This window comes from Pinus tabuliformis, chromosome 4_2 (assembly GCF_031772625.1).
Source record: "Pinus tabuliformis cultivar Carrire ecotype Pingquan chromosome 4_2, CPIR1, whole genome shotgun sequence".
In the NCBI taxonomy this organism is placed as follows: domain Eukaryota; kingdom Viridiplantae; phylum Streptophyta; class Pinopsida; order Pinales; family Pinaceae; genus Pinus; species Pinus tabuliformis.
The window spans coordinates 813,662,114-813,689,670 of record NC_142304.1 but is presented as its reverse complement, the minus strand read 5'-3'; the positions used below and the strand labels follow the sequence as shown (position 1 = coordinate 813,689,670).

Sequence of the window (27,557 nt, the reverse complement as noted above, 5' to 3'; positions counted from 1 at the left end):
ATTTTCTAACAATTGATATCAGAGCCGAAGGTCTATTTGGCTGAAAAACTCGCAGGAGATAAGGGTTCTTGGTTCGAGTGGGAGAAATGGTGGAAGATGGTAGGTTTAGGGTCGAAAAAATTAACAATTTTCAAAATCGGTTGATTTTTTTGCTACCTCAAAAAAACGGGTAGTCGTATCAATTCCCATATCAAAGTTTACATTGTTTTTAGAAAGAGGAGCATCAAGAAGAGAAAGCAAGCAAGCAAAGGACAAGCAAGGAAGGTTGGATCAAACAAATTTAGCAGAAACACTTGTAGGTAACAGGTTGCGTGTGTGATTTCCTATATGGTTTTTCAATGCATGGTACATGCATGTGTGTATTTTCTTCTCTTGCTGGCATTGGCATGGGTTGTTCTAGGTGTGGCAGTGGTTTCGGCCTTGCCTTTCCATTTTTGGATAGCCATGGTGTGATGGGGTTCTTTTATTTAGTTGAGCTTTGGATTGTTGGATGGTTTTGGAACCAGGTGAGGTGGTCTCAGGAAAATTCCCAAGGGGTGAGGGTGGGGGTGGTTTAATCTCTAGAATGCCCTTGATGGGTGGGTTGAGATAGATAATTTCCTCAAGGTATTAGTGAAGAAATTCTGAGGCATCCAAGCTTGTTTTGGGCTTAGTGATCTCTTGACCAGTTTTGGTGGGATCATGACAGCCTGAGGGTGGAGGTGGTTTAATATCTAGGAAGCCCTACTTTTTATGTATTGGTTTTCTTATGTGATCTCTTGAATGGTTTTTGTGAGATTGTGGTAGCCTGAGGGTGGAGGTGGTTTAATCTCCTAGAAGTTGTGGTTGTTTATGTCATGAGTCCCATATTCATGCTTGGAATATGGCATAGAGGTGATTGGTTGAAAGAAATATTTGGTTCAGCTCAATCTATGGTTAGGTGGTATGTGGAAGTCCCTGGCTTGGTTGCCTTTTGCATATGCTAATAAGAGTTATTTTATTGTTACATTTCATGAGTACTTGTGTTTTTTATTATGTGGCTTTTATGGATGTTCTATCATGGTTATTATTCTAGTTACATGTTGGTTATAAGCACGGTTCTCTAACAGGTTCTAGATATGGCTCTTGACATGTTTTGATTAGTTGATGAATGGTTATTTAATGCATGAGCTAATGGATGTTATTGCAACTATTATTCTAGATTTTTAATGTAGATTCAAACTACTTATGTGATATGCCAAAACAAAAGACATGAATCTACTATACTCATCAGCGGAAACAAAAATTGATCGATGAAATCACGAAGCAGAAAAGGAAGAATTTCAATCTCACATAACAAACTATTTTTCTAGGGAAAGCAACTACTCAAAACCCTAACTATCTATATTGCATTAACTGGAAGACCTAAGAAGAAAATACAATGTTTTTTCAACCTGAAAAATCTCTGCACAAGTACAAATTATCTCACTACTTCACAAACTAGCTCAAGCCAATAGTTATCCAAATATAATGCCTTCCAAGCTCTTACTTCCTTGTGAAATCTCCAAGGGAATTAGCCCATATTTAATTGGGAAAATCCCTCACCACAACTGCACAATCCATCATAGGCCTTCTATTGATTGCATGCACCATATGTACAACTCGAAATATTATACAAGTGATAGTACACTGTCCTTGAACTCTAATCTCAACCAGTCTTTCTCTGAACTAACATGCATGAGTTATTTTTGAGTGAATTTTAAGTTATCTAATTGATCAATACATGTGAATTAAATCCAATTTAGTTCACTTGACCACTCACTAGTTGTTGAAAACTAAACCACTAATAATAAAACAAACTCACTCATAAAATAAATATCAGACATATACAGAAAAACTAGACATGGCGGAAAAGGCACGAGAGACTTTCCTGTAGTCTCTCATTCTCATGAATTTCTCATCATTAAAATAATGTTTATGATACATATAAATACATGAGGAAATTGGTCTCAAGATAGTATGGCTATCTTGGACACTATGGTTGAGAAAATATCTCAACAACACACTAATCTAGGATCCTAACTAGTTGGAGAGAATCTCTCAACCAGCTAAGCCTAAACTGACTCCTAACCATGAGGAACTAACTCAATCTAGAAAGGTAGCATTAAATCCTAACTTTCATGATTTTAATTAATTTAATTATTTGGACTTAGAATTGTTTTTAATGTGAGAGTGAGGCTAACATTCCCCCCGTCAATGATAAGTCCAAATTAAGAACCAGGAACCATCTCCCAAGTTCTCATGCTGAAACTGTTGACCCTCAGAAAACATTTGCCTAAAAAACCACCAAAGCGGTATGCTGAAGAAACTGCAATATGAAGAGACCATGAGTCAGCTGCATGTCTGATTCATCTCTGAATGTCACTTGACAACTCCTTCACGTGCCAAGTTGCAAAAGGATCCAATTGTCCTTTGCTTGAAATCAGCATCTTGTGTCCACTAACAAAATGTGATGAACACCCACTGGCGTATCTACTGATGATAATTACCCACTGGCTAAAAAATAACTCACTGTTGCTTTTGCTGTGTTTGAAAATTGTTCACTGCTGACTTTGCTGTCGATCACCCACTGGCGAATTTGTTGATGCTCACTCGCTAATGAAAATGCCCACTGGCTGCTTCGCTGATGTTGTCGAGACTTTCAGTCTGACAACCATTGTCAATTTCATTGACATTTTCCCCCCTTTATCAGCTGAAAGGAGAGATAATCTTCTTCAAATTATTTCTAAACTCCCCCCCTTCAGGTGTAGGAGTGTTTCACTGGTGTACTCCCCCGTTCAACTGCATGAGAGTACCATCTTCATTTTTATCGTTGCCTACAATATGTGTGAGTGAATTCGATTGTAAAACTTATACAATCTTTTGACCGTGGATGACCATTCTCAGGGATCAATCCATGAATAATTTATTTTCAATCTCATTGATTTTTGTTTTTTGATGCATTGTGCTGATGAATGATTTGACTTGCCACAATGGTGACAAGTATGGAGATCAAAACATTAATCTTCCAAATGACCAATTCTTTGACAATGAAGGAATTTTGGTTTGACTACAACTTCAGTTTGCGCACATGTCTATTTGTCTGAAACTTTCTCATTGCTTATTGATGTTACTTGATCAAGAAACCCTGCACTGATGAACTCGATCGACTTAGAATAATCGGGGATATGCAAGTTGTTTTCATCTTTTTCATATCCTAATCCTCGTAAATTTTTGTTACTTTGAAGTTCTTCCCATGGCTTGATGATTAGTTTGGAAGAAAGTTGAACTGGATCAAGGACCACTTCAACACTTGAAGTTGGTTGGATCAGTGACTTGGAATCAATGTATTTATCTTCCTCTATACAGATGAAAGACTTGGAAACATCACTCTTCTATTAAAGAGGAGTGTGGAGGACAGCCAGCGTGTTTAACTAATATGCGTGGAGTATTTGGCATGATACTGCCACTGTTGACCTGGAGCAAACACCATAAAATAAATATTAGACATATATAGAAAAACATTCCCTCTCAATAAGAAAGGAATTATCTTCTACCCTGATCTTGCCTCTATGAAACTCGAATTTTCATCTTGACAATGAATTTGTCAAAATATCTACATCCTACTCCTCTCTAGGAATGTACTCTAGTAACATTATTCTCCTCTACACACAATCTCGAAGATGGTGATACCAGATGTCAATATGCTTGTACTGATCATTAAAACCTGGATTCTCGGAGAGTTTAATACAACTATGATTGTCACAGTAAATCATTGTTGGATTCATCTGTTGACCAAACAAACCAACAAGAATCTTCCTCATCCACATAGCCTCACAAGTTGTTTAACTAGCAGCCATGTACTCTGCTTTTTCTAAACTAAGTGCAACTGATCTCTCCTTCCTGTTGTACCAAGAAACTATTGTTGACCCAATAATGAAGATTCTCCTTGACGTTCTCTTCCTGTTAGATGGAATCCCTACCCAATCTGCATCTCTGAAGCCTTGAAGCTTCACTCATTCTACCTGTATGTACCAAATACCAAATTTAGTGGTGCCTCTAAGGTATCTCATCACATGTTTGGCTTCCTTCCAATACAGTTTGGTTGGCTTAACCATAGTTTCACTAAACTGGTCAATTGCATAAGTGAACCCACAAGTTGTCTATAAATAGTAACCTCCACTACTTCACCTGAAGTAGCATCCTCCTTCCTCTGGTTACCATCTAGAGGAGTCTCCATGGGTTTACTTCTCTCCATGTGAAACTTCTTCAGTATCTTGTTGGCATACTTTTCATGAGAGACAAACAGTTCCTCATCTCCTTGCCATACTTCCATACCAAGAAAGTAATGCATGAGCCCCAAGTCCTTCATTTCAAAATCTCTTGCAAGATCCTCTTTGCAAGACTTGATCAACTTCTCATCACCTATCAGAATCAAATCATCAACATATAAAACAATAATCAACAATTTACCTTCAACCAAAATATGGTAAAGGTTCACATCTGCTTCACTTTTGGTGAAGCCTAACCCAGTGAAATAGTTGTCAATCCTGGTGTACCAAGCACAGGGTGCTTGTTTTAGTCCATACAATGCTCGCTTGAGTCTGCACACATGTGACTCTCTGTTGAAGGTCTCAAATCCTTCAGGTTTCTCAATATGCACATTTTCCTCAATCATGTCATTGAGGAATGTTGCCTTTACATCCATCCGATGTATCTTCCATCCCATCTGCACTGACAATGCTAGAATAGATCTAATTGATGAGTACCTTGCTACAGGAGAAAAGGTATCATCATAATCAATTCCCTCCACATGAGAGAACCCTCTGGCCAAAAATCTAGCCTTGTGTTTCTCCACACTCCCATCTGCTGCTCGCTTTACGTTGTAAAGCCATCTAGAAGTCACCACTGACTTGCCTTACGTTTTTGGGACAACGTCCCAAACATTGTTTCTGATAATGGATTCATTGTCCTCAACCATGGGATCAATGTGCACTGATTGTTGCACTGCTTCCTCAAATGAGGATGGATCAATCTCTACACTCTTTCTCATTAGAGTCATGTAGCCAGTGTACCTCTCTGGTGACCTGCTCTACCTGTGTTGTTATGTGGGTGCTCCCACATTCTCTCTAGCATCATGCAATAACATGTCAACCTCTCTGGTGTGATTTCTCCCATCTGTGGAAGTCTTTGCATGAGTGTGTGTTTCCAGTCCCTGCTCCTCTGCATGTGGTTTCTCCACATCATCCTGAGGTTCCTCCTTTGGAGCTAAAAGCTCCTCAAATACATGTACCTAAATATCCCTCTCAAGGGAAGATATCATGGCCTTCTCTTCAGCAACTTTACATCTCTGCGAACCACTGTCATCCTATTGGTTGGCAGGTACACCTGATAGTTGTGAGGTGTATCAGTGCACCCCACAAATATACCCAACTCGGATGTTGGCTCTAGCTTTTTCCATGAATCTTTGGTAACATGGCAGTAGACTGATGAACCAAAGATCCTGAAGTCTACCACATCTGGTTTCTTCTGTGAAAAATCCTCTTTCGGTGTACTCATCCTGAGGATTCGATGAGGGATTTTGTTCTGCAAATAAACAACTATGTGTCATGCTTCATGCCACAAGTGTAATGGTAGGCCCTAATCATGCAACATCGCCCATGCCACTCCCACAATACTTTTGTTCTTCCTTACAGCCACCCCATTCTACTGTGTATTATGAGGTGCTATCAACTCCATCAAATGCCTTCTGCTACACAAAAGTTCTTGAACTCATTCGACACATACTCTTCACTGTTATCACTTTTGAGAGCTTTAACTTTCCTGCCAATATCTTTCTCGGCAAGTGCTTTAAATTTAGAAAACTTAGCGAATGTTGGATCTTTCTTCTGCATGAAGAAAATCCAACACTTACGAGAAAAATCATCAACAAATATTACATAATACTTGTGCTTGGTCGTGGATGCTGTCAAGAACAATCCACACACATTTGAGTGAACTCGATCAAGGATCGCCTTATGCTCGATTGTCTTTGTCATGAAAGGAATCTTTGGTGTACCTCCCCATTGTACACCCTTTATATGTGTCTCTCTCCTCTAGTGTACCTTTGGGAAGTCCTGTAGAAATTTGTTGGATTATCTTCAAAGCTCCGTGGTGCAAGTGACCAAATCTTCTATGCCACAACTCATCGATGTCTCAAATCTGCACCTTCTCTACTTTAGTGCTCAAATCAACGCAAACTTCTACCTCCAAGTTATAAAGGTTATTTACTTGAACCCCTATTTGCTTCACCTTTCTTGTGCCTATGTGACGAAGGAAAGCCTTTCCCTTACTAAATATCACATCATAGCTTCTATCCTCAAACATGGAAACATAAACCAAGTTCTTCTTCAAACCTAGAACATACATGACATCTCTCAAAGTGAGGGGAGAACTAGACTCCCTCTGAAAGGTAACAGTATTGATGTTGGTTGTGTTATACCTCCCATCATCACCCATCTTGATATGCATTTGGAGATCCTTCTCCTCCAAGTTACTGAAGAGCTCTTTGTTACTGGTCATATGGAATGAAGCTCCACTATCCAGGTACCATACACTACCCATCACCGATGATACCATGCAAGTGATGAGGGTAAAATCCAGTTCGAATTACAAAGCAAGAGCTTCACCTGCTGCTCCTCCTGAGGGCTTCTTACCGGCCTTCTTGTGCGAACACTTTGTGGCATAGTGTCCCAGCTCATGACAGTGAAAACACTTGATTTTCGACATGTCCTTCTTCTTTCCGCCCTGACTGGAATCTGATTTGGAATGGTATGACTTCCCCTTCCCTTTCTTCATCTTCCTAGCTAAGGCACAAATATTCTCATCATCATGCTTTGTGAGGACATGTCTTTGGTGTTTTATCGAATCTCTTTCTGTACCAATTCAGACCACAATCACACCTACTCTGGTAGCTTCTCCCTCCCATTAACTGAGTCTTGGTAGCTATGCCAACTCTTGGGAAGTCCTAGAAGTGCTAGGCTTACCAGATCGTTTTTTGCAATAGTAACCCCCACACTTCCAATCTCATCCTGACATTGGGTGAACTTGGTCCAATAATTCGGAATTGAGTCACCCTTCTCCATCTTGATTTTTGTAAGCTTTTCCTTCAGCGCGAGCTTCCTGTGGTCACTGCTATTTTGAAACAGGTCTGTCAATGACTTCCACATTGAAAATGGAGTTTCCTTACTGTAGATATTCGAGACAATATGATCTCCAACTCCTTCTACGATAATCCTTCTCGCCTTTGCCAGACACTTTCTCCATTCAACCAAGTCTTTAGCATCATATGTTGGAGGCTTCGGGGTATCATGATCTATGATTTCCTTTAGCCCGTTGTCTTCCAAAAATGCCTCCATCCTATCCTTCCAAGCTATGTAATTCGAGCTGCCCTCCAAGGCATACTCAACTATCAAACCATAAAATGACATCCTGCTGACTCTGAAGTATGAAACTGCAAATTCGATTTCACCTACACAACAAACATGTATTCTCCTCTTCTATAGTGACTTCATCTCTGATACCATGTAAATTTTTACTTTATATTCAAACTTCTTATGTGATATGATAAAACAAAAGACATGAATCTACTCTACTTATTAGCGGAAACAAAAATTGATCAATGAAATCACGAAGCATAAAAGGAATAATTTCAATCACAATAACAAATTATTTTTCTGGGGAAAGAAAATGCTCAAAACCCCGACTATCTATATTGCATTAGCCATAAGATCTAAGAAGAAAATGCAATGCCTTTTCAACCTGAACAATCTTTGCACAAGTACAAACTATCTCACTACTTCACAAATGAGCTCAAGCTAATACTTAGCCAAATATTATACCTTCCAAGCACCTACTTCCTTGCACAATCTCCAAGGGAATTATCCCATATTTAATTGGGAAAATCCCTCACCACAACTGTGCAATCCATCATAGGTATTCTACTGATTTCATGCACCATCTGTATAACTCGAAAAATTATATACATTGTCCCTGAACTCTAATCTCAACTGGGTCTTTCTCTGAATTGACATGAATGAATTACTTTTGAGTGAATTATCAGTTATCTAATTGATCACTACATGTGAATTAAATCCAATTTAATTCACTTGACCAATCACCAGTTCCTCCAACAGTTATAACTATTTTAACTGAATTTAACTCAATTAAACTAAATTAAATAGTTACAACTCAATAAGAACTCAACCTGGGCCCCGAAAATTTAGGGATCACTCTACATGACTCTAGGTTGACTTCCAACTCGAATTTACTAAGCCAACTAAGTCAACTTAACTTAGTTAACTGCTACAAGCTGCTATGAGAATAGAATTACAATTTAATTCTCAATTTAATTCAAGGACAAATTAAACTATGATTTTCATGTTGTTATTTTTAACAATTATGGGGGCTATTAGATCTTCTTGACGATTCTTAGATAATTATCAAACCCCTGTGTTCAGATATACATTCATGACCTATAGATTACATGTTCTCAATATGCTTGACGAAATCACTGTCATGGTTACTAGTTAGGTCAAGTCTTTGATCAAATTTTGGATGAATGTATTTTTCCTGATGTTATTTATCATTCTGGAAAGTCTCACTGAGTTCTAGGAAGTGGTTTGGAGGCTAGCTTGAAAAGCTGGCTCAGAATCAGGAACCACGTCCTCTGAATTAAAGACTTTGGGTCACAACCACTCCCTTGTAGGCTCAAGCATACGGTTGGAAGTCTTCAACCATATTGAGGCCTTGTCATGCATGCGGTTGGGAGACCAGGTCACTAAACAACAATCTAGCTCAGGGTTTGTTCACTCAGAGTGGTTGTGTAGCTCTTGGGTGCCCTGTAGCTCCTGAGGAAGGTTAGTAAAGTTCTAGTTTTTTTATTCCACTTCCTTAACTGTACTTAGAAGTGTTAGAAAATTATATATTATGGAGCAACGGAACACATAAACTATTGCAGAAATATAAATACAGAAAACACATAAAACAAGAGAGACACAAATATACGTGGTTCACCCAGTTTGGGCTACGTCCACCCCGAACAGCCAGTCCTTCCTTTCTATTATCCAGCAAAATGAAGAGACACAACCTACAGCAAATCCACTGTAATATCCTCTGTTTTCTCTCACAGTCTCACCTCTCTGTTTCTCGCTCTGAGAATACACATCCATATCACAACCTCAAATACAATGCCCCCATACAAAGAGAGGGGTTTCCTTCTAGGGAAAAAAACCCTAAACTAAACATAAGTTCTACCATCAGATCATCCGCCTAATGAATGGCCCATATTGACTAGAAATTACTATACTTTTACAAGGAAATTTTACATCTATTTTTGGCTTTGGGGGCGCTTCCCTCGAACCCCCGCTAGGGACCGCTGGCCCCGGACCCCCCAGCCGGGGGGGATCGGCCCCCCTGGACCCCCGCGGGGGGGACAAGTCCCCCCCACGTGGATGGGTGTACAAACTTCCTGGGGTATACATCTAACCGAAACAAAAGACCTCAGAACAATCATGCTCCACACACAACAATCTCCCACTTGGAGAATGATTGTAGCAACTCCATCGCTGCTTCATTTGCTGGATAATGACTCCTCTTTGGACCTGGTTGTTTCTCATCTTCATCGTCATCCTTGAAGACCAATTGAAACTGAGCATGTTCTCAGTTTCTCCCTGGTTACAACTTTTGTTAGCATGTCTGCAGGATTCTGGCTAGTGTGTATCTTTTCCAGCTTCAACTCTCCATCTTCCAACACTGATCGTATGAAATGGTACTTGAGTTGTATGTGTTTAGTCCTGGAATGAAATGTTGGGTTCTTTGCAAGATGAATGGCACTTTGGCTATCACTGTATAACGTGCCCATATCATGCTCCTTACCCAATTCACCCATAAACCTTTGTAACCAAATCATTTCTTTACTAGCCTCTGTAGCAGCAACATACTTTGCTTATGTTGTTGAAAGCGCAACAACACTTTGTATTTTTGAAACCCAACTGACAGCGGTTCCACCAACAGTAAATACATATCCTGTAGTGCTCCTCCTATTATCTCTGTCACCTGCCATATCTGCATCAACATATCCCTGTAGAGAAATGTTTGAACCACCAAAGCATAATGCTTGATTTGTGGTACCTTTCAAATATTTGAGAATCCATTTTACTGCCATCCAATGTTCCTTTCCTGGATTGTTCATATACCTGCTTACAACTCCCACTGCATGTGCAATATTAGGCCTTGTGCAGACCATTGCATACATTAAGCTTCCAACTGCTGATGCATATGGAATTTTAGACATATAATCCATGTCTTCTTGGGTCCTTGGGCACATTTTCTTACTAAGTTTGAAATGGCTAGCAAAAGGTGTACTAACTGGTTTTGAATTTTGCATATTAAATCTTTTCAACACCTTTTGTATGTACTCATTCTGAGACAATGTTAATTTTCGATTTTTCCTGTCTCTAGTGATTCTCATACCAAGGATTTGTTTTGCAGCTCCCAAATCCTTCATTGCAAATGAATTTTCCAATTTTCTTTTGAGCACATTTATTTCCTACATGTTAGACCCTACAAAAAGCATGTCATCTACACATAATAACAATATAATATAGCTGCCATCATTTTGCTTTTTCATATAAACACAATAATCATAGTGACATCTAGTATAACCTTGTTCAGACATAAACTTGTCAAATTTTAGATACCATTGCCTTGGAGCCTTTTTTAAGCCATACAAGCTCTTCTTCAACTTGCACACTAGTTTCTCCTTCCCTTTCACCTCATATCCTTGTGGGTGCTGCATATATATCTCTTCCTCCAAATCCCCATGGAGAAAGGTTGTCTTTACATCTAACTGCTCAAGATGCAAATCTTCAGCTGCTACTAGACTTAAAGTAGTTCTGATTGAAGTCATTTTAACAACAGGAGAAAACATTTCATCAAAATCAATACTTTTTTTCTGTGCAAACCCCTTCACCACAAGTCTAGCTTTGTACCTCTGTTTTCCTCCATCTTCTTCCTTCAGCCTATAAACCCATTTATTCTTCAATGTAGTTTTTCCTGCAGGCAACCTGACTAAGTCCCAAGTCTGGTTATGCATTAAGGAGTCCATCTCTTCTTCCATTGCTACCTCCCACTTCTTCCTACTTTCAACCTGCATTGCTTCTTCATAACATTCGGGTTCACCAGAATCCCTCAACAATAAATAATATAATGAAGGAGAGTATCGTTCAGGGGGTCTACTTATCTTGGTAGATCTTCTAACACCACTACAGGTGTTTGGGGTGCATGTTGTTGTTGTGGTGGTTGTTGTTGTTGTGGTTGTTGATTATTATTATTTTCAGGCACCTTTTACTTTTTCAATGATTTCGTCAAGAACTGCATATTCCTTGTTTTCTTTTTCTTGCTTCTTTTCTTGCAATTGATTCTTATACAAGACCTTTTCATTGAATATTACATCTCTGCTCCTAATGATTTTGTGATTTTCTTAATCATATAAGCGATCACCAAAATCATTAACACCATATCCAATAAAGGTACATTTCTTTGACTTTGCCTCAAGCTTTGTTCTATTTTCTTTATCAATATGGAGAAAGGCCTCACAACCAAAAGGCTTTAAAAAGGAGTAGTTTACCTTTTTACCTGTCCATGCTTCCTATGGAACACCACCATCCAAGGAACTTGAAGGCCCTCTGTTTGTTAGATAAACAACAGTATCTACAGCATCTGTCCAAAACTGTAAAGGCAATCCTGCATGCAATCTCATGCACCTTGCACGCTCCATGATTGTTCTCTTCATCCTTTATGACACACCATTTTCTTGTGGTGTTCTTGGAACTGTCTTCTCTCTGCGAATTCCATGCTCTGAATAGTACCTATCAAACTCTTTGCTACAATATTCACCTCCATTGTCTGATCTAAGACACTTCAATTTCTTTCTTGTCTCAATCTCAACCAAAGCTTTCCATTTCTTGAAAGTATCAAATACATCAAATTTATTCTTAATACAATAAATCCAAGTTTTTTTAGTTGCATCATCAATAAAGGTAACATAATAACGAGAGCCACCGAGAGATGATACCTGAGCAGGTCCCCATACATCTGTATGCACAAGCTCTAATTTTTCGCTCTTCTTTTCTTTCCCAACTCTGAGAAATCTGACTCTCTTATGTTTTCCATAAATGCAATTCTCACAGAAGTCAAAATCAACATTCTTCAAACCTAGAAAAAAATTCCTCAAGTGAAGAATCTTCATCCCCTTTTCACTCATGTGTCCGAACCTATGATGCCATAATGTTGCATCTGCTCCTTTGGAAGTTAAAGCATTAACAGAGTTAGAAATACCATTGCATAAATACAATGTACGAACCTTTTCACCTTTTTCTATTACCAGGGCTCCTTTGGTGACCTTCCAAGCTTTATCTGTGAAAGTTGTCACACAACCTTCACCGCCTAACTGCCCTGTTGAAATCAGATTTTTCTTTAGATCTGGAACATGCCTTACCTCCTTTAGTAACCATTGGTTTCCATTCTGCTGTTTTACAAGAACCTTACCCATTCCAACAATTTTACAAGGTTTATCATCACCCAAACGAACTTGTCCAAAATCTCCTTGAACATAGTCATGAAAGTATTTCTTATCAGGTGTGGCATGGAATGAGGCCCCTGAATCTACTACCGAGGAATCAGTAATATTTTCGAAAGAAAGAATCAAAGCATCTTGTAACACCTCACCTGTCACATTTGCTTCATGATTGTTTTCTTGCTGTGCATCTCCTTCTTTTCCCTTCCGAGATCTACAGTCTTTCTTTAGGTGCCCTTTCTTTCCGCATTTCCAGCACACTATCCCTGATCTGGACTTGGATCTTCCTTTCCTTGATTTACTGCGATATCCTGAGCTCTTTCCTCTTTCCATTTTTCTTCCCCTAGACTCTGCACTCAAAGCATTACCCAATGTCTCACTTGAGCTTTTTCGTCGCATTTCCCCGCTAAGGATAGCACCGACAACATCATCAAACTTTAAAGTACTAGATCCAGAGACAGAGTTAGTAATGGCCATTACTAAATCATTCCAACTTTCTGGCAATGAGCACAAGAATAACAAAGCTCTAACTTCATCTTCAAAGTTTACCCCTACAGGACTTAACTGACTTGTAACTGTATTAAAATCATTTAAATGATCTGCAACAGATCCACCTTTCGACATCTTCATATTAAATAGTTGTTTCATAAGAAATACCTTGTTGGAGGCTGAGGGTTTTTCATATAGTTTCAACAATGCCTAAATCAAACCCTCTGTCGTTGTTTCCTTCGAAATGTTGAAGGCGACTGACGCAGCGAGGCACAAACATATTGTTCCGAGTGCCTTTCTATCGAGAAGGTTCCATTCTTCATCTATCATAGCCATTAGCTTCTTTGTTTTTCTGCTCAACGGTAGGTACAGATCTTTCTGATACAGATAATCTTCCATCTACATCTTCCATAGTGAGATGTTTTGGCCATTAAATTTCTCGACCCTAAACTTACCATCTTCTGCCATTGCTCCCACTCGAACAAGGAACCCTTCTTTCCTGCGAGTTTATCAGCCAAATAGACCTTCGGCTTTGATACCAGTTGTTAGAAAATTATATATTACAGAGAAAGGGAACACATAAAATATTGAAAAAATATAAATACCGAAAATGCATAAAACAAGAGAGACATAGATATAAGTGGTTCACCCAGTTTGGGCTACGTCCACCCCGAACAGCCAGTCCTTCCTTTCTATTATCCAGCAAAATGAAGAGACACAACCTACAGCAAATCCACTGTAATATCCTTTGTTTTCTCTCACAGTCTCACCTCTCTGTTTCTCACTCTGAGAATACACATCTATATCACAGCCTCAAATACAATGCCCTCATACAAAGAGGGGTTGCTTTCTAGGGCAAAAAACCCTAAACTAAACATAAGTTCTACTATCAGATCATTTGCCTAATGAACGGACCAGATTGACTAGAAATGACTATACTTTTACAAGGCAATTTTACATCTATTTTTGGCTTCGGGGGCGCTACCCCGAACCCCCGCTGGGGGACTGCTGGCCCCAGGACCCCCCAGCCAGGGGGGATCGGCCCCCCCGCACCCCCCACGTGGAGGGGTGTACAAACATCTTGGGGTATACATCCGGCTGAAACAAAAGACCTCAAAACAATCATGCTCCACACACAACAAGGAGGTTGATTCATGTCATAGTAGCTCTCAAATTATGTTTACCCTGACAAGCTAGTGAAAGTGGGTAAATGTGGGAGGTGGCGTTACAATGTTCTTCCATTAAATAATCTATAAAATCATGTTCAAAGTTAACTTTTGTAAGTATCCAAGCTTCTAATAGGTTTAGACCAAGATAGAGGGTCCTCCCAAAATAGAAAGAGCTTCTACATATTGCACTTGCGCCTTTCCATTTGATTTAGAATGCAGTGTAGCCATAATGGATTCGAGTGGATCTTCTCTATATAAAATGTATTGTTGAGGTTGTACCTGTAGTCAATTTGGTATTTCTCAAGGAAGACAAACATTAATATGCTTCATAATGAATATTTCCAACTTGTTTGCTTGATAAAAATATCTATAGAAAGTTATGTTTGTAGACGTACAAAAAGCCACACCATTATTGTGCTAAGAGGTGCATGATAGAGCCTAGTACAAGGGATATTTCCATGTGTATTTGTAACATTGATGTGGCATATATCTGTCAAAGAAATTACTTAGCATAATAATGATTATAAGGTTGATGTATTATTAGAATAATTTATGTGTAAATATTTGGTGGTGCGCCTCCCTGCTCCATCATAGTAACCAATTCCAAGGCATCCTTGGTCCTTCCAGTAGCACAATGAACCTTGATAAGATAATTATCAATATATAAGTTAGTATCACACCCATTCTCATGTTCTTTTTTTGCAATACTTCATAAGCTTGTTCCATCCTTCTTCTCTTGCAAAGCGCATAAATCATAATAGTATAAGTTAGTAGATCACATCAACCAACAATTTCATGGCATCCTCAAGCTTTTGTTTCAAGAAGAAACACTGAATCATGGAAGTATATGCTGAACAGTTGCAAGAAACTCCACTGAAAATCATTTGGAAAAAACATATTTTCATCCATGTCGATTTTTTTGTTTTTCACTAGAGCTACCAGGTCATCACACCTGAGTGCCTCTACACCCGGTGAGCCATGGCCAAATTGTCTTGGAAACTTATTGTGAAGGATGCAACAAGAGTGACAAGAAAGGGATATTGCTTACTAGACAAATTCTTTTAAACTATGTAGCACTTCCATTGCCCTTTATTTCTTAATGCTTTTCTTAGACCATGGTTGAGGCCACGTTGTAGTCCCTGCAAGCCGTGATGAACTTTTGCTTTAGCTAACAGGGTTGTGGAAAGAAATTCTTCTACAATATTTCCAATTTATTTCTTGCTCTAAAATACTACACCCACTATGCTTCAATATGTGCAAAAATTCAATAGAAGACAATAAAGAAAATATAACAATAAAACTTCCTCTGGCACAATCTCGTATTTTATATAACAAAACTCTTTACATCAAATCACAACAACAAAAATAATTTTTCTTTTTCCTCCTTACCCATCAGTGTTCAGCCATGAGTCTTCAAATTGTTGTTTAATAGTAGATACCTTACCTCTCTTCTATTGAATTTCACAATTTTCACTAAATGATAAGAATATTTATTTTTTATTCCTTTATGTTTGACAATGAATCAAGGTTATATTTCATCATTAGAATGCCTCATAACAAATCGTTCAACCATAAAATTCTATTCGTGGTTCTCTAATTGTTGTTTAGAAGTGGACACTATGCCTCTCTTTTTTGAATTTGACAATTTTCACTCAATGATAAGAATATTTAATTTTTATTCTGGTATTCTTGACTATGGACCTAAGTTATTGATCACTATCAAAATTCCTCATGACAAACAATACAACCATAAAATTCTACCCTTTGTTGAAGCTTCTCAATTGTGTTTAAGCTTCCCTTCAATTAAGAGGCAATTTCCCATTACCAATCTAACAAGTTATGGTATGCACAAGTGTTTAGAATATGAAGTATTTTCATTGTATAAACATGTTTTGTCCTGCACAAATATCTGGATTAGGAAGCATTTGGACTGTATCAAAAATAAAAAGCGTGTGTCCCACTCACCTAAAAACCCAAAGCCATCTTCACCAACCATTGCTTACCAATTTTGATCAGCAACAAAGTTGTTTTACACCATGGCAGTGTATTTATCTAACCCTCCTACACTCACTATGGGTGTGTGGGTGGGACCTAATATGTTAGGTCAACAATATCGTATATAATGTCAAACATCTTCCCATTTATCCACTATCAATGAGGGGGTAGAAGACCAAGAGGAATGACCACCCACTCCACGCAAGAGCGTGCTCACTCACTCCAAATGCATGATAAATGAGAGTCTAATCAATGTTGAAATGTCTATAGCCTCCTTTCGAGGTGGGATACAAATATGCAACTCCATCCACTGCCATGCCCTACACACAATGCTCTACTTTAGCCCTTCCCATTCTTCCCAACCTTTACCTCTTGATTCCTCATGCCTTCCACGTCCATATCTGTGTTTCTTGCAGCACTACCTCTGCATCACTCTACATTTCTCTACACCTCTACATCCCTTTTGGTGTAAACCCTAGTTTTAAGCATTTTATACATTACTTTTTCCCTTTGCATCACTGTACATTCCTCTACACCTCTACATCCCTTTTGGTGTAAACCCTAGTTTTAAGCATTTTATACATTACTTTTTCTTTCATTATTTCAAGTCTCGCACTATCATTCCCTTACACGAGAAAACATGATGCTCACAACTCATTTTTCATGGAGTTCTCTGGGTGGGTGGTAATTTTAATTTTTCTGGGACGATGATTTTCTCGTTGAACTTTGGCAATGTTTTGTTCAAAAAAAGTGAAGCTTAGAAGAGTTTAAATCATTTTTAATAGTGGAAATAATTTTAGCACCCTCAAGAACATGGAGCACCTAAAATTCTGAAATTTGACAAATTTTAATTTTTTTGAGACGCTCATTTTCTTGTTGAAATTTGGCAATTTTTTTGTTCAAACAATTTGCAGCTTAAGAGAGTTTAAACCATTTTTAACAGTGGAAATAATTTCAACACCCCAAAAATGTGACTTAGATATTTATTAAAAATAAAAAGTGCCATATTTAATTTTAAAATTAAAAATTAATTAAGCGAATATGTATTTTTCAAAATTAATTAATAATTAAAAATCATAATAATTTCTATGTGGGTATCGTAAGACATAGAAATTAATTATTAAAAAATTGAAGGAGATAAATCAATGAAGTAAATCCAGGTGTATATATAATTAATTTGAGTGTGTCGTTACTGAATTTCCATATGATGGAGCGTTCGTTAGGCATCTAATTTGGTTTAATTCAAACACAAAAAAGACATGAGAGGTGTCAACGTAGTAGTATGGAGTATCATCATAGTAGTAATAGCCGCTGGAGTTTTTAAATAGTTTAAAATGTGAAGGTATCATCATTTCCATCCTTTTAATAATATTTTCATCATTTAAAAAAAATTACAGTTATTGTGAATTTCCAGAAACTTTTAATCACTGTAACTTATTTTTAATTTCAAATCAAGATTTTGAAAATATATGCTTTCATTTTCTTGAAAAATATAAGTTCATCATAAACTTTTATCCTCTTGGTACAGTGGTGGGTAATAATAACTAGGCATCATAAACTTTTATCCTCTTGGTACAGTGATTGAGGATGAGTGAGCGGGTGGGTAATTTTTAAAAATAATAATAACGTGATAATTGTAACCTAATAAAATCTGCCCAATTTTTTTATGCGGAGATTGAATAATTCAATCAAATTGCTTTTACTTACATAGTTGCAATTACAATAAAATATATTTGAATATGGTATTATAATATTTATAGTTTTTTTGGTTAGAAAATTGTCGAGATTTTTTTTATAAAAAATTTGCTTTGATTTATGTTGATATATAATTTTTATGGAAGATTTTTATATTTATTTATATTTTAATTTAAATTTTCTATGTCAGGGTCATGAATGAAAGATATTGATATATTTTGGTTATCTTTTATTTTAATTATCACTATTTATTTTTTTACATTTACTTAACATATTAATGAAATAATTATACAAATTATCAAATAATAAATAACACCATGTGAATCAACTCATTGATTTTTAAAAGTAAATATTAATGATTCACATATATCAATCATATTTATTAATATAATTGTTCCTCATATTTAAATTATTATCATTTATAAATATAAATGTGTTTATATTTTAAATTAATTAAATATTAACGATTGAAAAATGGACATTCATATACAATTTAAAAAAATTCATTAATCCATAAGAAAAAAGTATATTAGCATTTATATATCAATGCAAAAAGCTTCCAACAAACCTAAAAACAAGTAAATTTTTTTTCACATGGAAACTCAATATATTAGATAGTAATTTTCCTTCCCTTTTTTTTACAAAATATATCATTTTATACTTTTATATGTGGATAATGGGTTTTGTGAAATCTAAGATGATATTAAAATGTAAAAGTGTAGTTTAATTGCTTTATGTTTTGATTTTTTTAAGTAAATTTTGTGGTTAATGGATTTGTTGGATTGTAAATTTTAGTTATATATTTCACACAATTTAAGTGTTCCAAGGGTTTTTTAGGGCATTCAGTCCATTTATGCATTCAAAATCACAATATAAATAATGGAAAATTACAATATTGCCAAGAATTTTATCACCAAATTTTGACAAAAAGACCAAAACATAGAATAATTAAACTACACCAAATATTAAGAGACAAATCATATATACCTACTTTCCACCTTAAAAATCATAAGATCGACTTAGGAGCCATCTCCATAAGTCCTATGAGAGGGTGATAATATTAACTGCGCTCATGACACCTTGAGCTCTTGATATAGAAGCTAAGTAGGGGAATGTCCTCCAATAAAGAAGGGCCCATCACTACAAAGAAAACAACAATTGATAGAAATTTTAACAAACACACTTGTTCTTATTTTTTTAATGGAGGTGAATAGACAAGGAACAATTTTTAACAGAGCATTTTTTTAGCAGTGTTGACGATGTTGGACCCACCAACATGTAAGGGGATATCCCCGGTAAGAAGTCCCAATTAGACCTCAAACCATTTGGTGTAGGAGTCCCAGTAGTGGGTCATACGGTAATGCCTTGACCGTGATTTCGCACAAAGGCAAGTAAGATTTCTCTGTTGGTAGCAAGGGTGTGACAATTGCAGCAAGCCAAGGAAAGTGCATGAGAGGTTCTAACACATTGAGGGTGAGGTGAGTGCGCCCCTTGGAAACCTGTAATAGTACGTGGCTTGGAAGGGAACACACGAGCAAAGATGCATCCCAAGATGGAAAGCAAGTTAGCGGGCAATCTAAAGTGATGGTTAAACCAACATCACATTTCAAAAAGATTCATACGTACTTATACAGAATATTCCATACAGGCATGCATAAGTAAACAAATACATATATCATTTAGAGTAAACTAGATAACATAGAATACAACAAAAGATATGCATGAAATGTGTTGGCTCTGTTATATTGAGAAGTGTAATTTCTTGTCATACAATACATCCATGTCCAACCACTAGATCCGATAGCGAAACGTTACAGCCACAATAGCTTGCTCCTCCAGAGAGATGTACTAGCTCTGTATAGTGGAGAAGCCAAGGCTCATTACAATATTGTCCAAGCTTTCTCTAAGATACTCCTATCAAAGCTTGGCTCACCAAAATCCTTTACAATGAGTTATGAGGTTATATTTATAGCAAAGGGTGGGGTGACCCTTTACATTCCCCTTTGTGACATTTCATCTACCCTCATGACTCTTCATCTACTCTATGACTGTTACATGAAACTATCGACACTTGAACTTCCACTTGACAAGACGTTACATTACAATGCACATGTGCTCATGTGAGACAAAATGGCTTGAGTAAGCCATGCAAGACATCACTGACACTTGGTCCATTGTGGTGAGACCAACTCTTTGACATGCTTGTGATGGTGAAGGTGGTGAGTTGATTCCAAGCTTGGTCGTCCATGATGGTGTGCATGCACTCCATCGTGACATCTTGCTGAAGCTAACTATTGCCTTCATTGCATCCAAGTGCATTGGTATAGCTTCCCCATCCAACTCATCTACTAGTATGCGCATGGTCTTCTTGGGTGCAGCTGAATCTGCAAGACACTGATGCATAGTGTCTATGTTGATCTTCTAGTGTGTTGGTGGTCATGCGCATCAAGTGTCAACTGCATGTTCAGCTCCAATCGGACTTGCCTCTTGTCTTTGCCTCGGTGAGTGTGTTGAATGGGTGTGATCGAAAGCGTTCGCGCAATGACATGCATGCTGTTGAATTCCCTTGCATGCGATCAACAAAACTACTCACCATGTCTACTCTGTGCCAGCTACTGGGATGGATCTTTAACTTGTATGAGTGCAGTTTCATCCGTGAGTGCATGTTACGCCCACTGCTATACCTGTCCTTGCTGCAACTCATTCTCTTGTCTATCCAGCTCTTGTTCTTCCTTGAGATGTCACTTGAGCACATGCAACTCCTTCTTTGTTCTGTTCTTTGCCTTCGCGTTATCTTCATGTCACGCCATCACCTCATAGCCTGAGTCTCCAAAGTTTCTTTCACCACAAGTGGATCTTCTTGAGCTTGTAACTTTGTTCGCCTCTGTGTTGTCAACAACCTTCCTCTTGCGTTCGTTGCATCTGGTATGCTGCCTTCAAATGATGTTGATGGTGTTGCTTACTGTGATGCTACTACCATCATATCTTGATGTCCTTGTCTACGAACAACTTGATGTCTTCATGGGTAGGCAAGTTCATAGATACTTGATCGACTGCATCCCCAAGCATGCTTTGAACGGTGTCTTTGACTCTGCTCTCTTGGAAACCATTCTCCCTATGTTGTTGAGAGGCAGATGAACACTTATGATACCTGGAGACATGGCAACACTCATGGCAAGCAATCTGTCAGTCGAAAACCAAAATGAACTTGAGAACTAACTTGCAACATACCTGTGTGTCTGGTCATGAAGGTTGCGTAATTTCGGTCGGGAAGTCGGGAGACTGACTGCCAAGATTGCACGAGACACATTCCATGATGTCAGGAGGCTGACTGACTACTGGAACTGCGCAATGCACAGTCCAACCTGGCCTGCTGGGGACTGAAACTACGCAATGCACAATTTCAGTCAGTAGTGACATGCAACCGGCAAACTGCATTGCGCAGTTTCTGGGGCCAACACGACACAGCCTCCAAAAATTGTGCAATGCAAGCCTGGAGGTCAGTCCCTGGCTAGACTTGCACAATTTCTAGAGGGTAGGAAAAGCCTTCGCTTCCGGAAATGCGTAGTGTTAGCCGGGCAAGGCACGGTTCGAGCCAAGGCAGCCCAATCCAGCGAATAGGCAACTGAAACATGAGAAGTATGAATGCATGATGAGATGAGTGAAAACAAGAATGAATGATCATACATGCAAAAAATAAGTGCAGGATTAAGAAAATGGGATGATCCAGGTGGCTCCAAAGACACACACAGGATAGAGGGTTTATGAATGCTCAAAAATCAAAGTGTGTGGATTATGATTGAACTAGGTTCATGTTAAAGATCTCGTTGTCATGATCGCGGTGGTGTGAACGGTTCACCAATCCAAGTTGGGATGAAGGAGATGGAGACAATCAAAGTTGGGTTGACTTTTTGATGACTCGATAGGCTTAATGAAGGAACAATTTGGCTTTTTCCGACGGACGGAATCTGGCCAACTCCAGCCAGATTCTAGGCAAAATCGTGGCCTCATTTGAAAGACTGGTTCAGTCCAAAACCGAAATTCCAAAAATGCATAGTCTATTTTTATAACAACAAAAAAATTTAAAAAAAAAGGTGGCGGGCCACCAACCCTGCCACCCCTTATCTGCACCAACCGAATCCATAAAAAAAAAAACTATGTAATTGTGGAGCGGCGGGCCATGACCCCTGGCCCCTTCCCCACACCACGAAACCCATATTAAGTGCAGAGGAGTTGGGTAGGCCGACCCTTAGGTCGCGGACCCAACCCATTCACGCAGCCATCCTTATTGCAACCACCATGGTGGAGATGGGTACGGTGGGTGGGTCGTCCAAGGCGGGCCCGGCCCAACCAAACCTTAATTTAAAAAAAAATTGTTGGTGAAATTTTAAAAAGGGGATTCGTTATATGTAAAAGGAGGAGGCAAGGTTTGATCGCACAACCTCCTCCATATTAACCGACCCCCTAACCAACTTCGCCAACCACCCACTTGGGAAAATCTGCTAGCCAAGTTTTATTTAACCACAGGCTGTCAGTGCGCCCAGGAGGAGAGGAAGGTTAGTGCATGCAGTTCGAGGCAGAATTTTGCAGGAGGGCTGAATTTTCAATTTGTCAGATTTTGACAAATTTTATATGGTTTCAACACTTCTCGACACCACGAAAGCAATGACGTTGCCCATCTCTCCATCAAAGTTCTGCATTTTTTGGCCATTTTTCAGTATGGAGGTGGAACCATGACTGCGATAGAAACAGGGAGCGGAACCATGATCCTTGAAATTTTCCCAAGGAGGTAATTTTTCTCCATGTCAGAATATAGTCAACTTTACAATCGTTTTGCATGATTTTCTGCAAGGATCGCAATGGCGAGGTCAGATTCACCTTTTGAGTTGCAAATTTCCAGTCCATCTATGGCGCAAAATCTTTGAGGAATCTAGGGGGAATTTAAAAGATTCCTTGAGCCCCAGATTCTCAATTTCTCAGAATTCAAAAATTGGATAGTCGATTTTGCACTATTCAACGCCACAAATCTGATGGTGCATTCAGATTCCCCATTTTCTCATTTCATTTTCCAGCCATTTTTCTAAGTGGAGTGTAGGTGTCAGCATTCATGTGCACGCAACCATTTTCATGCGATTCGATGCCATGAGATCGATGGTCCGAACAGCTTCAGTAGCTTGACATCCTTTTCTTTAGTTGACCCTGGATGTGAGGTATATGCAATATGTTTCATGTACTTCTTTTGCTATGCATTGTGCTGCACAGATCCCTATTGATGCTTGATGTGGGATCCTGTTTCTTACTCATTTTCATGATTCCTACTTGATGTGATGCGGAATCATCTGTGTGATGTACTTATTGTCATGATTTGTCATGTTGTGTTTTGAGATCCCTTTGTTGTATGTTGATGGGATACTCATGTGTCGCCATGCATGTTTGCTTTGAGATCCCTTTTATGCCATGTTGGCGGGATGCTCATCATGCATGAGTTTTTGTGTCATACTGATAGGAGTCTTTTGACTGAGAGTTCCTGTAGTGGAACATCTCTTGGCGCCACTCCTGCATGAGGGCATTTTCCTTGTATGATAACGACATCACCTCTATGTACATCATCACTATTGACAACACTTAATGCAGCGGCCTACACCATCTTGACACCGGGGCCCGGAGACGTAGTCCCTCCTGGAAAAACTCCATTATCAACGGCTTATGTTTTCATGTGCTGATGATTGTTATGTTCCTCTTCTTTACAACATGCAGATGTATTCACTTATGTTCTTTTATAAATGAAATTTAACACATCATGAAAGTAAAAGGTCTTGGAAGGGTCCTTTGTCACACCCGAACCTGGATCAAGTGGTGTCAGAGCAGTTTTTACGTGGATGTAAATTGCCAGCGTGAACAATGGAATGTGCAGTGACAAAGAATGAAAAAGTGATGTACGAGACCATGCTCAACATTTCCAAAAGGGTGGAAATCATGTATGAAACTCTACAGAAAGAGACAAAGGAAAAGGAGCAATTGCAACTTCAGTTGCAAGCCACGGAAGAGGCCCTAGAAGAGCTGAAGCAAAACAACCAAAGTCTTCAAATAGACAACGCTAAATTGAAGATGCATCTACATGAAGAGAAAGAGGAAAAACAATGTTTGCTACAATAGTTGCAAGCAAAGGACGAGGCTTTGGAAAAGCTACAACATGACCCATGCGAGGTAAAAAGTAGCTCTCCATCTTCATGTATGTTTCCTGATGATGATTTCACTTTTTTTGAAAATCATACCACAGGAATTGGCTCCAAACTGTTGAAGAAAATGGGGTATGAAGGAAAAGGCTTGGGCATTAATGGCCAAGGCATTGTCAACCCCATCAAAGTAGAGGAATTACTGTGTTGAACAGGACTTGGTATGTCAGAAAGGAAGTTGGGGAATGCGCCAAGACAGCAAGTGAACCACCAACAATAGATGATGAGTAGCCCTCATTAGTTCTTTCCAAATCGACAGAGGAGGTAAAATATGTTGATTTCCTTTCAGTTTCATCTTCGCATAGTATGATTTCTGTTGGAGATGTGGATATCCCAATTACAGGGACAAACATGAGGTTCCTTACCAGGACGAGGCACAAGGAGGAAGAAAAACTTGGGGTTAATAACCAAGGCGTAACTCAACCATTGGAAGTTATGTAGGAACCTCAATTTGCAGGCTCGAGTTACACCAAAGGAGAATGCTCGAAGGTGTCAAATTCTTCCGATACATCATCAAAATCGTCAAGGAAAGAGAATGATGGGAAAACATCCCCATCATCTCATGGCAGCTTCCATTGTAGGGAAAAAGTTGAGACAAGCTCTCATCACCATACTTACACCAGAGACAACAAGGAAAGGTATAACCACTTTTGACATGCGAATGTTCATTTCGATTATAATCATGTTTTTAATGCTAAATGTAAAACATGGCATCGAAAAACATGTACCTTTTGTGGATTGCATATCCATACATTTTCTAAGTGTTGGAAAAGAATGGCAATACACAAAAGGATGAGGTGTGAAAGGCCCTCTTAACAACATGTAAAGAAACAGGTTAAGAAAATCTGGAGGAAGAAGATCTATTGCAGTCATTGCGACAGACATGGCCATTAAAGAGCCACATGTTGGAGGCTCCATCCAGAGCAGCGCCTTAAAGACAAAGCGTTGATGCATGAACCAGGTGAAGCATTTGTTTGACAAGAAAAATTGCCACAAGGAGGTGACCCATTCACATTGATAAGTGAAAAATGGTTTCTAGATATGTTGTGTTGTCATGGTCATGCTTTTGTAAATCATTTGTTGCATTTCAAAATGTAAAAGTGATGATGTGGTTTCCATCACTTGTTCAGCAACAATGATGTCTGGTCTTATTTTGAGTTGCATGATAAACTGTGAAAGTGATGTCGTGTTTCCATCACTTGTCAAAACAGATAGTGTTTGGCCATATCTTTTTAAATCATGTGTTGCACTGATGATGTGTTTCTCCATCACTTGTTGAAGCAACAATGATATGTTGGCCTTGTTTTTGTAGCTGGAGTGTTGCGTCCATCTTGATGTAAACTTGACCACCGAGTATCTGTTATAAACTCATGGAAAGTGTGGGATTCTTGGGTCATTAGTTGGTCATGAAAGTCAAGCATGTAATTTGTAAAACAATGTACTACAAGTTGCAGAGGTGGCAGGTGTTTGCTCATCGCTTAAGACTCTGAAAAACAAAGGTGGAGGAGATGGAAGCGAGACCTTTTCAGGACACTTGAGATGCAGACAAGGTACAAAGAAGTTGTAGGTTATTTTTCATGCTTTGGGAGGACCAAAAGCTCCTCAGTAGGGAGGATTGATCTAGGTGGCTCTAGAGACACACACAGGACAAAGAGGGCTTATGAATGCTCAAAAATCAAAGTGTGTGGATTATTCTCGAACTAGGTTCATGTTAAAGATCTCGTTGTCGTGATCATGGTGGTGTGAACGGTTCATCAATCCGAGTTCAGATGAAGGAGATAGAGGCAGTCAAAGTTGGGTTGACTTTTTGCTGCCTAGGCAGGCTTAATGAAGGCACAATTTGGCTTTTTCTGGTGGATAGAATACGGCCAACTCCAACCAAATTCCAGGCAAAATCGTGGCCTCATTAAAAATACTCCTTCGGTCCAAAACCGAATTTCCAAAAATGCATAGTCAGTTTTTATAACAAAAAAATATATAAAAAGAAGGGTGGCGGGCCACCAACCCCACCACCCCTTATCCACACCAACCGAATCCATAAAAAAAAACTATGTAATTATGGAGGGGCGAGCCATGACCCTCAGCCGCTCCCCCACACCACAAAACCCATATTAAGTGAAAAGGAGTTGGGTGGGTCAGCCCTTGGGGCATGGACCTAGCCCATTAATGCAACCATCCTTATTGCAACCACCATGGTGGAGATGGGTACGGTGGGTGGGCCGCCCAAGGTGGGCCCGACCCAACCAAACCTTAATTTAAAAACTTTTTGTTGGTGAAATTTAAAAAAGGGGATTCGTTATATGTAAAAGGAGGAGGTGGGGTTTGATCGCCCAACCTCCTCCATATTAACCGACCTCCTAACCAACTCCGCCAACCACCCACTTGGGAAAATCTACCAGCCAAGTTTTATTTAACCGCAGGTTGTCAGTGCGCCCAGGAGGAGAGGAAGGCAGTGCACACAGTTCGAGGCAGAATTTTGCAGGAGGGCCGAATTTTCACTTTGTCAGATTTTGACAAATTTTATATGGTTTCAACACTTCTCGATGCCACGAACGCAATGGAGTTGTTCATTTCTCCATCAGAGTTCTGCATTTTTTGGCCATTTTTCAGTATGGAGGTGGAACCATGACTGTAGTGGAAACAGGGAGCAGAACCATGATCCTTGAAATTTTCCCGAGGAGGTAATTTTTCTCCATGTCAGAATATAGTCAAATTTACAGTTGTTTTTCATGGTTTTCTACAGGGATCGTAATGGCAAGGTCAGATTTGCCTTTTGAGTTGCAGATTTCCAGTCCACCTATAGAGTAGAATCTTTGAGGAATCTAGGGGGAATCTAAAAGATTCCTTGAGCCACAGATTCTCAATTTCTCAGAATTCAAAAATTGGACAGTCGATTTTGCACTATTCAATGCCACAAATATGATGGTGCGTTCAGATTTCCCATTTTCTCATTTAATTTTCCAACCTCTTTTCTAAGTGGAGTGAGGTGTCAGCATTCATGTGCAAGCAACCATTTTCATGTGATTGATGCCGTGAGATCGATGATCTGAACAACTTCAACAGCTTGACATCCTTTTCTTTAGTTGGCCCTGGATGTGAGGTATATGCAGTATGTTTCATGTACTTCTTTTTCTATGCATTGCGCTGCACAAATCCCTGTTGATGCTTGATGTGGGATCCTATTTCTTACTCATTTTCATGATTCCTGCTTGATGTGATGCGGAATCATTTGCGTGATGTACTTATTGTCATGATTTTTCATGTTGTGTTTTGAGATCCCTTTGTTGTATGTTGATGGGATATTCATGTGTCACCATGCATGTTTTCTTTGAGATCCCTTTTATGCCATGTTAGCGGGAT

General features: G+C 38.8%; 1 pseudogene; it reads right to left on the bottom strand.

Moving 5' to 3' along the window:
• Nucleotides 1–5,735: 5,735 nt before the first annotated feature.
• Nucleotides 5,736–27,557, bottom strand: part of LOC149172169 (aspartyl protease family protein At5g10770-like) — a 29,021-nt pseudogene continuing 7,199 nt past the window's right edge.